General features: G+C 35.2%; 1 long non-coding RNA gene across 1 annotated transcript in view; it reads left to right on the top strand.

Annotated features, from left to right (window-relative positions):
- The first annotated feature begins 9,505 nt into the window (after positions 1 to 9,505).
- Positions 9,506 to 16,123, top strand: part of LOC107755336 (uncharacterized) — a 19,321-nt gene continuing 12,703 nt past the window's right edge. The window contains exons 1-2 of the long non-coding RNA XR_001641682.1: positions 9,506 to 9,516; positions 14,683 to 14,688. This is a non-coding gene — a long non-coding RNA (uncharacterized LOC107755336). The remainder of the gene's footprint in view (positions 9,517 to 14,682; positions 14,689 to 16,123) is intronic.

Here is a 16,123-nt window from a genome sequence, read left to right as displayed (position 1 = left end):
CGAGTAGGTTTTGTTTTGATAGGTTAAAGGAAATGTATGTAGTTTTGTGTATTTTTGTGACTCTTGAGCCCCTAATGGTTAAGTGAGGAAATTACTGTCGTAAAAATATAACTGTCATAATTACAGTGGATTTGCACATGAATTTGCTGCAGTGAAGCAATTCACTTTTTTCACAGAATTTCGTACAGAGCTCTGCACATAGCATGCAGACAAATATATTTGTGGCCACGAATTAAGATTCCCTTCCTCCATTTTATAAATTTGCAACCTCCTTTTAGTTCAGTCGTGACCATGAATTAAGAATTTGTTCCCACGACTTCCCACTGATTAATTCATAGCAACGTTGTAGCTACTAATTCGTAAAACGAATTAGTAAAACGTGGCTATCATTTACTAAAACAAGGTAGCGATTTCTTAATTCATGGCAACAATTTAACTAAAATGAGGGGTTTAATTAATTAGGGGTTGTTTACATGACATTGTTTTCAACCAAAAAAAAACTTTATGAGCTTTGGCTATTTATTTACACGGTAGCATTTTAGGGGCATGAAAATGATACCTTTGAAAATGTGTTTCAAAGTGCATGTTTTTGAAAACAATACCATTATCGTTTCCATGTAAACTACGAAATTAGTAAACTACGAGTTACAAAGTGACATTGCAAACTACATGCCTGGCATGCATAATACACATTTTTTAGTTGTTTTCATGGATCCAAGTGATCCTCAAAAATGCAAAGGAAACACATTTCTGTTTTTAGTACAATCGTTGTCATGTAAAGGGACCCGTAATTGTGGTAAACAACTCCGATTATATACATATTTTTCCCGCATGTCATGTGCGGGGCTCCATAACAACGTTTCCACAAATAAAGAATTAATTCACAAAACTTGCTAATGCATTTCCTCATTTTAGTTAAATCGTATCCATGAAATAAAAAATCGTTCCCTCATTGTAGTAAATCTTAGCCATGTTTTATTGATTTGTTACCTCATTTTAAATAAATCAGTAATGTGGCCACAGTTTAGTAAAACAATGGAACAAATGAATAAGTTGTGGGAACGAATTCTTACTTCGTGGCCACAATAAATATATTCTTGTCCATATGTCATATGTGGGGCGCCGTAGGATATAAATACAACCACATGCCAAAATCAAGCCCCAGTAAGATTTAGTTTTAGTATAATAAAGCAACTGTATGTAGTTTTGTATATTTTTGTGATTTTTGAGCCCCCTACAGTTAAGTGAGGAAATTACTTTCATAAATATATCACTGTTGTAATTACAGTGGATGGCTGTACACGTGCATTTGTTACTGTGGTAAAGCAATTCACACTTTTTGAAGATTTTCATACAGAGCTCTGCAACATGCGGACAAAATATTTATCATGGCCACAAATTTACAACTCCTTCACTCATTTTATAAATTCGTTCCCTCCTTTTACTTCAGTCGTCACCGTGACGTAATTCATTGCCTCCTTTCACTAAATCGTGGCCATGTAGCTACTTAAAACGAATGGTGAACGAGTCGTGGCCATAATAAATATATTCTTGACGGCACTTCATGTGCGGAGCTCCACAGGATACGAATAGAGCCACATACCGAAATCAAGCCCCAGACCTCCTATTCTCACATCCAGATGTTCATTAATGAAATACATTGATGTTCTACTTATGTCGCATATGTGCTGTGATAAAGAGCATTTTATAGGCTACTTATGGTTCAATGACTCGGTAAATTCATTCAAGGCCATCAAACTCCGTTTGAATCAAGAGAGAGAATAAATCTAACACCGCGGGACACCGGCGGTTTGTGTTATCCCGTCTCTGGAGAGCTGAAGTAATCCAGTGAGATTCGGTCATGTTTTACTGTACAGATCTGAACAGCTTAATCTAGCACTAATGAGAAGCACACAGGCCTCGCTCTTTGGGCGGACAGGCACCGCAACGCGTCGGCCTCAAATCACACGGTAATTTGTCACGTCCTTCCGCGGTGTGAGAACACGCTCCGTGACAGCGCGACGCTGAGGGAAACACACGCACGTTTCCTCAACCTCAAACACAAGTCCATTTCCTCCGACTGTGCATTCGTAAGCCAAATAAATGAAGACTTATCTGTAGTGTGCTATTTCATTTAATACGCCTGTAGATCTTCATTTAGGAAGTTCTTGGAAGGTTCTCGGGGTTCTGCAAATTGTTATCAGAAGAGTGCATTAAGGTCCTATGAAATGTTTGAAACCCGTCCAAACCACACGGAAACTGGAAAATCAGTGTCAGAGCAGTTCATCTATTTGCAAATTGGCTTTACAGACTGCAAAAGTGGCTGATTACACTGCAAAAATATTTCTTAATCAGTATTTTGTCTCGTTTTCTACTGAAAAAAATTTAATATAATTTAAACAATATCTAAAACAAAACTGCATAAGATGCATAATTACAGAGAATATATCAAATATACCCCAATTTCTTGTTTTAAGTATTCATTTTGTTAGATTTGTTTATAATGTAAAAAATTGTAGCTAAGAAAATTCATCTTTAATAGCACTTATTTTTTTCTCAAAAATTATTTTGGATAGATCGATTATAAAATAAATGCTGAGAAAATATATGTTAATAAATAAATGTGATATTTGTATATTAAAATACTGATGTATTCTTGCACTAATGACATCAGACTACCAAATCGTTTATTATATAATGGTTTAAGCAGACATATTGGCAATGAAGAAGTCTGAACCAGGTCAGTCCTGTTTGAGAATATCTCTTACCTTGATTGTTGATGTGGAGTGTATGTTACATATCCCTTCCTGAAGACAGTTTTCATTAACGTTTAGTTCATTTTAATGTCTTTCACAGAAACTGAAAGCTGATATAATTCAAATAAAACCTCTGTCTAACACAGATTAACTCTACAAGATCAGGATGAAATACAAATGAATCATAGTAATAAATAATTAGGATCAAAGTGCAGAATTTTAGTTCAGCTACACTTTTACACTTTCAGAACAAAATACGAGGGCTGGTTAATTGGCGAAGATGTTTAACTAATTACTGTGGTGTTCTAGGTAGCTAAAAGAGGCCTATGATACAATGGTCTCTAGTTATGGCTCAAATCCCTTTATTAATGTATTTCTATGGCATTTTCAACCATTTTTTAATCTGCCAGGCTGCTATGCCAGCAAAGCAACATAAAAATTGACTAGCTTGAATATAAAAGAGCAATTGCCATTTTTTGGTTTGGGCCAAGCTGTCAAAAGTGATTAGAGGCTACATTAACAGGAAGAGTCCTGAAAGACAAATGTCTCAGAGTAGGACAAAAAGTTCACAGCGCCTCTACCAAAGATCCCTCACGTCCGACAGCGACATCCATAATGGGCCGTCCATAACTGTAAACAGATCTGGAATGTACCAAGATCCATCATGACTCGGGGGAAAACTGTTTCCTTAACCCTGGGATGGAGTGAAGGGTCACACTGCTGCTGTGGGCCTATCGAAACCAGGCCGTTCAGAAGAACAAGATGGAGAAAGATGGAAATGGGAGAGAAAGGTGAAACCTTTGATTCATACGCGGGCTTGGGCAAAAGCTTTATTGATGTGATTTTAATGGGATGATTTGTCAACCACGTTATAGCTGCTCTGGTTTTTCACTGCTATAGAAATTTCTATGGCCATACAGGGTTCATTCATTAGTCATAGTATAATTTCTTAGCTGCTCTGAGCATTTTTGTCTAAAATGTATTCGTTGGTTACATCATGTCCATTAACTTTTATTTAAGATTGATTAGTTTGTGTTATGGCTTCATGACTCCTATTAGATTGCTGCGCTCTCAGTTTACCTTGATTTTTTTAATACACTCTTTAAAAATAAAGATTCCTAAAGGGTTTATGCACCATTTTTTGGTTCCCCAAAGAATCTTTAAGTGGGAAGTACTTTAAATAACCATTTTTAATTAGTCTAAATAACATTTTTTAATCTAAAGAACCTCTTTCCACTATGAAGAACCTTTTTTGTAATGGAAACATTCCATGGATGTTAAAAGTTCTTCATGGAAATATTAATGCCAATAAAGAACCTTTATCCTTAAGAGTTTAACCAATTTTTTATGTGTTTATATAAAATAATTTTAGATAATAACTTCAACATATTTATAAACAGGCATATGTTTTGCATTCTTTGAAAGTTGTCACTCCAGTTTCCATCTCTTATTGCAGCTTTATAGCTAATATTTATTTTTTCAAGATATAACAACAAATTTGGGTGAACATGTTCTTGACAGATCCCAACGCGATTTAAGAACTGAAACGATTAACTATTTTGGTAAAGTTCATAATATCTTCTATATCTAATAGTTTTGGATTTATGAGTCTTAATTTATGACTCAGCAATATCACAGGAGATATTTATACAGCAGTTCAATAAACAAGAAGTTCAAACTTACGTTTAGACACAACATCACCAGATACTTTGTCCTTTTTCGGTCCACCGGTGTTACGAGATTTTCGGTTTCCGAGATTTTCGGTTCCAGTGGGCGGAGCATACTTGAATATTCATGAATTTCCCGAAAATGCGCGTGGAACTGAGAACACCGGCGAAAATACTTCCAAACGAAGCAAACAATCGCGTCTCCGAGTCGGCAGTGGTGATTCATTTTTGAACGAATCAGTGTTCATGAACGAATCATTCACAAACTCTATTACATTTATCGCCACCTACCGTCGAAATCTGCTAAAAATCCCCACCATTTACAACCTGCATGAACGACACACTGGAAAGTGCTCGACTGAGGACTGAAACTAATTGTTGTATATTACAGAATGAATTTGGTGACTTGTTGCTGCTGAAATAATTTAATCTAAATTACACAACCATCATGTTTATGTTAGTCTAGGCTGTCAGAAACATTTCACTGCCTTGCGCAACTTTCTTGAGAACAACAGGTTTCTGATATATTGTGTTAGCTGTAGTTTGTCAAAGTAATGGGTTCATATCTGCGTCTGTTTTGTTGGCTGGCCTTTGCATAGCCAAACTGTCTTTGAATTATCCAGTGAAAATCCAAGTTCAGAACTGAACCAATTTCTTGGCATGCAGATCACTTTAGTTCTTGAAACAAAAATGTAAAAACCTTACTCTGGTCGGAGTTAAAAATTGTACAAGAGATGAAATACTAAGTCTTTCAAAACATTAATCTATAAGTTCATACAAATACATAGTTTGTCTTTAAGTTTGGCAAGAAAGTACAAACATGAAGGACGAATTTCACATCAACGTGAATGAAGTGGTAGTCAAGTCACACTGAAGTCAGCCAAAAGTCCAGTTTTCCCAGAAAACCATTTATTAAAATATGAATGTGTATATTTTCACAAACTCAGCAACACAGTAAAGTCGATCATAAATGGTTTCACACATTGACCTAACCTTTTCAAATGTACCAAATATCATATTTACCCACATTTCTGCTTGCCAGATTTTTCTGTGACATCCCTTCATTGTTGAACTGTAAGAGCACATGGAATAGCTATAAAACCATGTTAAATAACACAATGATTTCTTGCACATTCTTCAGTAAATATTAAGTATTATTCTCAATTCTAGGCCTGATTTAACAGACGACTTGGCCCTGTTGCTCCCTGTAAAATAGGAACAACCTGCTCTACATTATGGCTTCCTATCTGCAATTAAAGGAAGTTATTTTTGGAGGCTGAATAAGCAAAGATTTCATTGAGAGCAGATGAGAAATATGGCTGACTGGGTCGCTCAGCCCAGGCCATGTCAGAGACATCAGGAGCCTCCTTTGGTCCTGCAGGAGCAATAACCACAGTAGCAAATGAACCGATCCAGGTTCCTCTAGTGCTGTCTAGGGAGCACTCAGTCTATTACAAGCAGATACCTTTTTTAAGCATTGAGAGAAGGTTCAATGAAGACAGAGGGTAGGTCTGTGAGACCGGTCTGACATTCAGAAGGACCGCACAGGTGAAAGGTCATGGGACACGGTTTGGGTGGCATGATGGAATGCTCTCCAAACAGCGCCTCTGGGGTACCATGAGGACATTGAGAAGCAGCAATGGGAACAGTTTCACGGATCATTTTGGGTAGCGTGAAAACATTTATACATAAAAGTATTAACATTATACATAAGAGTCCTTCCTGCTGAAACATCCATTTTAATTTTGTAGATGTGTTTTAAAACATGTAAGCTGCATTCTAGCTGTTCTAAACAGAGCAATGCAGTGATGACATATTTTTGTAGGCCAATCCAGAAGTTAGGATCACCCTGGTTCCCTAAATGAAAAACATAAAAGGTACTGGTTATTAGCTGGTCGACCAGCCACCATGTTCCAAACCTCACAATGTTCTACCAGCTTGGACTAATTAATGAGCTAATGACTAGCTTGGACTAGGTAATGGCTAACTTGAACTAGCTATTGAACTAATGATCAGCTTGGACTAGCTAATGACCTTATTATCAGCTTGGCCTAGCTAATAGGTTAATGACCATCTTGGACTAGCTAATGAGCTTATGACCAGCTTAGAATAGCTAATAAACAAATGACCAGCCTGAAGTAGCTAATAAGCTAATGACCAGCTTGCACTAGCTAATAAGCTAATGACCTGGGGTGTGTTTCCCAAAAGCAACTATGGTCGCAAGTTCCGTCGTTACCAATAGATTTCAATGGAACTAACTACCATAGTTAGCTAACGATACTTTTGGGAAACACACCCCAGCTTGGGTCAGTTAATGAGTTAATGATCAGCTTGGACTTGCTAATAAGCTGAGGACAAGCGTGGACTAGTTAATGAGCTAATGACCAACTTGGACTAGTTAATGAGTTAATGATCAGCTTGGACTAGTTACTAAGCTTTAGACCAGCTTGAACTAGCTAATGAACTAATGTCCAACATGGAGCTAATGGGATAATGACCAGCATGAACTAGTGTTATTGACCAGCTTAAGTTAATGACGAACTTGGACTACTAGATAATGAGATAATGACCAACCTGAACTTACTGAGCTAATGACCAGCTTAGACAGCTAATGAGTTAATGGCCAGCTTGAATTAACTAATGAACAGCTTGAACTAGCTAATGAGATAATGACCAACCTGGACTGAGATAATGACCAGCTTGAACTAACTAATGAGATAATGACCAATCTGGACTAGCTAATGAGTTAATGACCGGCTTGAATTAACTAATGAACAGCTTGAACTAGCTAATGAGATAATGACCAACCTGGACTAGCTAATGAGTTAATGACCGGCTTGAATTAACTAATGAACAGCTTGAACTAGCTAATGAGATAATGACCAACCTGGACTAGCTAATGAGTTAATGACCGGCTTGAATTAACTAATGAACAGCTTGAACTAGCTAATGAGATAATGACCAACCTGGACTAGCTAATGAGTTAATGACCGGCTTGAACCAACCAATGAGCCAATTTCCAACATGGACTAGCTAATGGATTAATGACCAGCTTGAACTAACTAGTGTTACTGACCATCTTAAGTTAATGAACTTGGACTAGCTAATGACCAGCCTGGACTAGTTAATTAAATAATAACTGGCTCGAATTATTTAATGTCCAACATGGAGTAGCTAATGGGTTAATGACCACCTTAAACTAACTGATGTGTTATTGACCAGTTTGAGTTACTGACCAACTTGGACTAGCTAATGACCAGCTTGGAATATGAGGTATTGACAAGCTTAAACTAGCTAATGAGCTAATGGTCAGCTTGGACTAGTTAATGAGCTCATAACCAAACTAAACCAGCTAACCAGGCCAGTTGGTAACCAGTTTCAAAACCCAGCAGGATTTTCCAGGAGGTTTTGTTGTTGTTGTTAGCAAGGTAAAAGCGGTGTAACAGAAAGTTGTGGCTAATGTCAGTGGGTTCTTTGGGACTGATGCTGTGTGACTGCATTGGTCTCTATGTTCGCAGAAACGCTTGGCATGGTTTCATCATCATCCTGGGACCATAAACATAGACGGTTGAGGCAGAGAGACAGAGAGCTCTGACCTCTGGACATTTATCTTCAACTCTGACCAGTCACATCAGAGTCAACAGCCCACCGGGTACCACTGGCACTCCCATAACAAAGACACAAACCTCTCTATGACCATACACAGTCATATCCAGCTACAGTAAATCATGTTGATGAATTAAGTAGATGACAAGATTGTCTGGAAAACTCACAAGGCTTCAGATAAATATGAAATATTTTATGCCAGAACATGATCACCAGTTTGATAGCCATCATACTATTTTATATATAGCTATCTTAAATGTTGCCATAATTATAGTATTTAGATGAAAATTAAATGATATTAATCTGCACCATAATAAGCAAATTTTGGCATCCTCATTGACATGATTTGAACATGTTCAAAACCACACAAAGTTAGCTCCTGGATGTTTGTTTTGAGCTATATCACTCCTAATAGTTACAGTACTGTTCTTTATGTTATAAGATCACATTTGCAAAAGAAAGTGTTCTCAAACTTACCTGTGTGAGTTATCTGTTTTGATAATGTACAGTATGGCTAGAGCTAATGGTTTTCCATTTGTTAAGTCTGCTAACAAAGCAGCATTTACACGTAATGAAATTAAGAAATTATTTCTATATAAGGTCTTGTCATAAATGTAATTCAGTATGGTATGATATCCAGAGCTGGATAGATTGCTTACAACTTGTAGTCCATTACTGATTACAGATTACATGATGAAAACTGTAGTTAGTAATGTAATCTAGGTTACTAATTTTAGATAATGTATTCTGATAATTATTTTTAGATTAATTTTTAATCAAACTTGTTTTCAACCATTAAATGTAAAATGTTGATATAAAAAAGCAAAGAGAAAGAAAATATTCAATTTTTTATATCAGCATCATAAAATGCAAGAAACATTACATTAGTTAGAGTTGATAGTGAGTGAATAGTGAATAAATGTGAATAGTGAGTAGTTGATAAAAAGCTAATAAAGTTATTTGCACAACATTTGTGAATATCAAAGCTCAAATAGTCAAAGCTAATGGTATGACACAGTAGGATTTTTAGAAAGGAAATTTTAAAAGAGAAACAAGATGATTTAGGGAGAATCAATAAATTATGTCTCATTTACTGCAATTCTGTGAATAACATGTAATCATATAATCCATAAAACCGTAACTGTAACCCGATTATGAGCATTTTAAAATAATATTATACTCTAATTTCAAGTACCTAATTTTTGGAATCTGATTACATAATTCAAATGACATGTAATCAATTACTACCCAGTTCTGATGATATATAACTGAATATGACTAACAATGATAAAAAAAAATATGCCTTACTTTGTTCAGAAAAAAATTATGTAAGACGTCACAAAGGAACTGTGAAGCTAAAAATACACATAATCTGTAGTGTTAATATTTAACTTCCATAATGAGATATTTCTTTGAGGGAAAATCTGGACTTAGCATTAGGACTATTTATTCTACTGGATCTTAAAAAAGTATTTCTTCAAAATAATGTAGAGTGATGGTCTACCAATAAAGTAATGCACATTAAGGTCCTAATCATAATAAACAATGCTATTTTTAAAGAAAGAAAAATAGGTCAATTGTGATTTCATTTTGTCTTTAATGCATAGCAAATTTCTAAAGTGGTTCTCATAGTTGTTATGGGAATTTTTGGATGTCATATATTGAAGCATGTCAAAAATGGCCACATACTGTAGCTGAGGATAGATGCCCAGAGGATAGTTGGACTCTATAGAGACGGATGCCAGTGGATATTAGCTAGAGACCTGAGATTCTGTTCTGGACATCAAGTAGCTGTAAACATGGGAAAAACATGCTTTCTCTTGTAGGAAAATCTTCCTTGACCCCCCTTATCAGTCAGACCAGAGACGACCCAATGGGAGTGAGAGGAGAGGGACACTGAGCTCTGAACCCAAACAGAGGAATACAGTGGGATGACGCAGTTTTGACCATAGGAGTATCAGATTTGTAAGTCCTATTTGAAGATATTCTGTCCAAAATATGTATTATGGCCTGTTCTGGAGAATATATATCTTGAAGGTATTTTATATATCTTGAAAAAAAATTATTATATAAACCTCAAAAAAATTGTGTAAGATTGATGGTTAAAATACAAAAAAATTATTTAGCAATAGGTAAAGTAAAATAAGAAAACAAAACAAAAACAAAGAAACAAAAACAAACATTAAAGAAAAACTAAACAAAAACAATTAAACAAAGAAAACATTAAAACAAATAGCAAAACAAAGCAAACAATAAACAAAATGAAACTGTACAATAAAACAAAGCAAACGACAAAACAAAACAAAGAAACACAAACATTAAACAAAAACAAAACAAAAGCATAAAACAAATAAAGAAATAAAACAAACAGCAAAACAAAGCAAACAATAAGCAAAAATGAAATAAAAACAAAGCAAACAATAAAAAATGAAACAAAAACAAAAAAGGAAACAACAAAAACCCACCAAAATAAATAAATAAATAATCAAAATAAGCAACCTTACTTGACTTATTTAATAACAAAATTATTACCATTTAATTCAATACTGATTGGTAATCATATTTATAAATATTTAATAAAGAAAAAAATCTTTTTAAAAATTTACAATATGAAACTTTAAGTTGGTTGCAAAATTATTTAGCAAAAGTAGGCCTAATAAAAAAAATAAAACAAAAACTCAGAATAGTACAAAACTGCTGCTTTTACAAAGTGAATCATAGCAACAGATTTCTGTTTTTTAAATTTTTCTTTCTAAACTGTGTCTAATCAAGGTCATCTCAATTTCACCAGTACTTTTGTTGGCTTGATCTGCAAATTCAGGAGAAGCTTTCTGAAAGCCAATTTTTCTTTCTAATGATGCTCTGGGGGACTCATTTTGGTCACTTGGAATGCATTTTGTTTATTAGTATCCTGTCATGTTCTGCCAAAAAATTACTCTAAAGTTCTCCAAAGTTTACATTATTTGCATTGACTTAAATTATCTCTTAACAGGCAATTAACCTTTAACATGAAATAAAGCCATCCGTTTATGACCGCATGATTGTTTGCACCGTTCTAAAAAGTAGAAATGTGTTTAAATCATCTGTTCAATAGCACAAATGCGATTCTTCCTAGAGCAGTTATGAGTATTCCAGATGTGAGCTGCGCTTTAAGTATTCACCAAGGACATGTCACATTAAATTAACTGCTGGTGGTAAGTCCCGGGGCTTATTTTAATTGAGATGAAATGTCCTTTTATTATGAACAGTAAGACTTCTTTATTTTAGAGGCGAGGCGTTATTGAAAAGCCCGTTTCAGCTATACAGGAATAAATTTAACAGGGGTGCACGCAAGTTCATAGGAAATGAAAGGAATCGAACCGAGTATTTACACTCAAAACAAAATGAATATATATATAAAAATGCATTTTCAGCAGGATATATTGCATGGCTTACATTAAACAATGTAAAACAGCAATAAAACAGATGTGTTAAGGTTCACTTGTCACGTAGTTCACCAGAACAATCGCCAAAACAAGCTTCAGTTCTCAATAGCGAAAAGAAACTAGTGATGACATGATGTGACATGAAAAATGTGTTGCGCAGAAATGCAAGAACAAAACTGCTCAAATGCATAAGTTATATTTATACTAATTCTAGGTTCTAAATTGAATAACTCTGCGCGCTGAAAAGACCGAACACGCAAGTGACCTTCATCCACCAATGGATACCTTCCTTGGGCCAAGTGTGTGGACCTTACACAAGGTACTAGGTTCCAAAACCTAGTGAGCTGCCTACCTGGTACCTACTACAGCCAGCATTTTTTAAAAGATACATTATGTTTCCTTTTAACCCTGAAAATCATTTACCAAACTTGGTGTCCGGGATTAAAAAGAGGAGCAGCCTTTTAAAAATTATTTGTAAATCTCATATTACTTCATATAATTGTATTCAATCTTTGTGTCAGCTTCCAAAAAGAAACACAAAACCTATGCTAATTGAAAGAAAACAAGTTGATAAAAGACTGAATGAAAGAATTGGTGATAATATAGCATAATGAGAGATTTACAAGCTATCTTTTGTAGGCCAGTTATTTCCAAGAACACCACAAGTGTAACAAGTTGGACATGAGGGTTAAGATATCTCGTTTTATGTATCCCTCACAGACAAGGCAATGCTAGCATTACAACGAGTTCAGTGAAAAACAATAATCCAAAATAATCATTCAATACTGAAAAGTTTTGATTAAAAAAAAGTTAAATCCATTTCAAATTTGAGTATTTGACAGATCTTAATATTTGCGTATATGTATTTTTATGCTTAGGTATTGTTAGCGCAGCAACATGCTAAACATCAAACTCTATTGTGTCAATTGTTTCCGCCACTGAATAAAAAATAAAAAAAGGATTGCAACTTTTTATCTCGCAATTCTGACTTTTTTCTCAGAAATTGTGAGATATAAACTCCAATTCTGAGGAGGAAAAAAGACTGATATGTTCTCAATTTAAAGTTTATATCTCAATTCTGAGAAAAAAAAGTCAGAATTATTAGTTTATATCACATAATTCTGAGAAAAAAGTCAGAATTGCCAGATGTAAACTCACAATTGCGAGAAAAAGTTAGAATTGAGAGACAAAAAGTTGTAATTATCTTTTTTATTATTATAATTATTATTCAGTGGCAGAAACAAGCTTCCATAGTTTTTTGTACTTCATGAGTGTGGAGCTGATTCCTGATAAAAGCATTTTAAATCAGTCACTTATGTTCCATGTTGCCTTTGAAGGTGCTTCCTATGTAGGCAGTAGGCAGCACACTGTGTTTTGTCACAGAGCGCATCAATGCTAACTCAAAAACAGGACTGTGATGTCCGCCTGATTTGTTCTGAAATACATTACGTACCAAAGGCTGTCACATGCAAATCTTTGACCCGCCTGGTTATAAACTGACACTGTGAAGGGATGAATTTCATTACAGGTCCATATGTTTCATATACAAACCCTGTTCGGCCCACTACCACAACAGTAGGCTAACAAAGAGGCCTTTATCTGCTGAGGTATTGAATGGATAATCCGAAATCAAATTCAGGATAAAGGTTTGCGTAAACATTATTGATGGTGTATATTACACTAAAAAAGCGGTGCTACTCCCAGTTTATAAATTTGTCCTTAAAATGAACCGATCTATAGCTGTACAGTGGAGTACGTTAGGACAGTGCAGAACTATTGGGAGGATTGTTTTGCTTGAATTTGTGTTGTGGGTGAAAAGGGAGGTTCTGATTCCTGTTTGACTTGTCGAAGGCCAGGCAAAATGTTTATTAGTCTAACAGTTGGGCGTCAGTCTCTCAGGGTGGGGTGCACTTGTTCGATACAGTTTTATATACTATAAACTTTGGCACTTTCATTGCCATCAGCACAATGGTACCAAACAAAGAAAAATGTGAGTATTGCTTGGCTGCGCAAAACTCACGACCCTCATTATAACACATTCTGGGTGGTTGCGAGGGTGTTGCTGTGCAGTTATTAGGGTGAAGTCTGATCAAGTCTGATCACTGAGAACAGAGTTTTTCACACTGTGGGGCCACAAAAGAACAAAACAAAAAACAAAGCAAACAACAAAACAAACAATAAAACAAGGCAAACAAAAACAAAACAAACAACAAAACAAAAAGCAAACAATAAAACAAGGCAAACAAAAACAAAACAAAAAAGCAAAACAAAGTAAACAAAAAAATGAAACAAAACAATAAAACAGAGCAAACAACAAATAACATACAATAAAACAAGGCAAACAACAACAACCAAATTAAAAAAAAAACTTCAAAAAACAAAGCTCACAATAAAACAAAAAGCAAACAATAAAACAAAGCAAACAGAAAAAGAAACAAAACAATAAAACAATGCAATCAACAAAAAAAGCAAACAATAAAACAAGGCAAACAACAACAACAAAACAGCAAAAACAAAAGCAATAAAACAAAGCAAGCAGAAAATTAAACAAAAGGAAAGAAAACAAAATATAAGCAAACAATAAAACAAAGCAAACAAAACATAAATAAACAAATATGAAACAAAACAACAAAATTACAAAACTTACCAAACAAATTACTGGTTGTAAATCACAAGATTTGTTGAAATTAATAAAAATGAATGATTTTCATATAAATAATGAGATTTTTTTATTTAACAAAATTGTCAACTTAATTGTTGATTAATTTACAAAATTGTCAACTTAAAAAGTATTTTCCTAAAAATATTTGACAATTTTAATAATTTCATAATTATATATGATAAATATTATTATTATTATTATTATTATTATTATTATTATTTGTGATATAACAGAGCATAATGCACCACTGATAACTCCAGTATGTGTATGTAAAACATGTCTTAGGGATGTAGAAGACCTCTATAAAATAATCCAGGCTTTCCTGAAGCACTACTGCACTAACAGCCATTTCAAAGTTTATTTTCAGGAGTCTATAGCTCCGCAGACGGAAACCCTGCTTACCTTTCCACTACCCAAAAAATCAGAGACGCCCTTGGGGCAGCCATTATGCAAACCAAAGAGTGCGACCCAAGATCCTCAGCGGTCAGTGGAGGAGCTGGTAAAGATGCCCTATATAGAGCAGCCGAGTCGAACATCATCCGCACATGTGCGCAGAACAGATCCAGCTGGAGGTGAGTGAGGGGGTTTGGTTAAAAACACTTTGTAGGTGTTAACATAATAAACCAGGGCTTATTCTGAGAATAAATGGCAACTGATGTTGTTTAAGAGACTCGCTGAAGGCCTGTGGGCTTCAAAGTCTCCACGCAGCAGCTGAGTAAATACGACGAAGGAAACCAGGGGTCAAAAAATGGGGGAACGAGACGGAGGCATGATGAGAAAGATGGTAAATGCAAATGTGGAGTTATCTATATGAATTACCAGGAATAAACGCATTTAGTAAGATCAAAAGAGTCTGAAAGCATAATTTATTGTAACTGCAGGTAAAAGGACACCAAATTAGTGAAAATATAAAGGCTAACGACAGTTTTAAGTGCCATGAGAGACAAAAACCAGCCGTGGCCCTTAAAACACAATCAGCAGTTAAAACAGTGATGATTACTGAAAAAATATTGCTGCATATGACCCATCACATTCCTAAAAGAACATCTGTATTTCAGTGAGAAACTCCATTTTGTCTTTTTAGCGCTGCTTGAGTGAGCCAGAACAAAAGCCAGAACAAATACTTCAGAGTTTTAACATGCTTCACTAGTCACATACTGTCAGCGCTGCCAGTGATGTAAATGTTGCGCTAATTTGCCAAATTCAACATAAAAGGAAGCCCTGGGGTCTAAATCAAATAAACCCTCATGTGGAGAAAGACCTCACAGCAGATAATCTGGGAAGTATATCTCATGATGTAAAGGATTCAAGCAAAATTACTTGTAGTTCCGGTCTATTTGGGTTTATAAATGGGAACTAAAGAACCGAAGGGCAATCTTGTTGCAGAATGATCAATAAAACCTCACTTGTGCTTGAACTATTACACAAATCCTGGCCAAATTGTTGTTAATTTATTTTGTCCATAGGGATTTAAAAAATGTCTTTGTTAGGCCATGAACCAAACCAACCACTTGAAAATTGCACACAAAAAGACAAAGGTACAAGACTGTGTACTTAACAGCTTTAATGAGTGAAAGAACTACAATCCCATGAACCATTGTCAATATATTCAAAAATATTTACGTGTTCTGAGAGCGTGACCGGGTTGATTATGTTATTTGTGTGGCTTCATGGGAGTGGGCGGAGCTCAGCGCTCATTTGCTCACTGCGACTTAAAGATTGGTGGAATTTTCTTTACAGCATCATGGGTAATATAGTTTTTAAATGGGTCATATGACGTTGCTAAAAAGAACATTATTTTGTGTATTTGGTGTAATGAAATGTGTTTATGCGGTTTACGGTTCAAAAAACACATTATTTTCCAAATACTGTACATTATTGTTTCTCCTCTATGCCTCACCTTTCTGAAACGCGACGATTTTTACAAAGCTCATCGTTCTGAAAAAGCGAGGTGTGCTCTGATTGGCCAGCTATCCAGTGCGTTATGATTGGCCGAATACCTCAAGC

Source organism: Sinocyclocheilus rhinocerous, unplaced genomic scaffold (genome assembly GCF_001515625.1).
Source record: "Sinocyclocheilus rhinocerous isolate Xijiao unplaced genomic scaffold, SAMN03320098_v1.1 scaffold2307, whole genome shotgun sequence".
Taxonomy (NCBI): domain Eukaryota; kingdom Metazoa; phylum Chordata; class Actinopteri; order Cypriniformes; family Cyprinidae; genus Sinocyclocheilus; species Sinocyclocheilus rhinocerous.
Note: the sequence above shows the minus strand (reverse complement) of the source record. Positions and strands in the feature narration are given on the sequence as shown.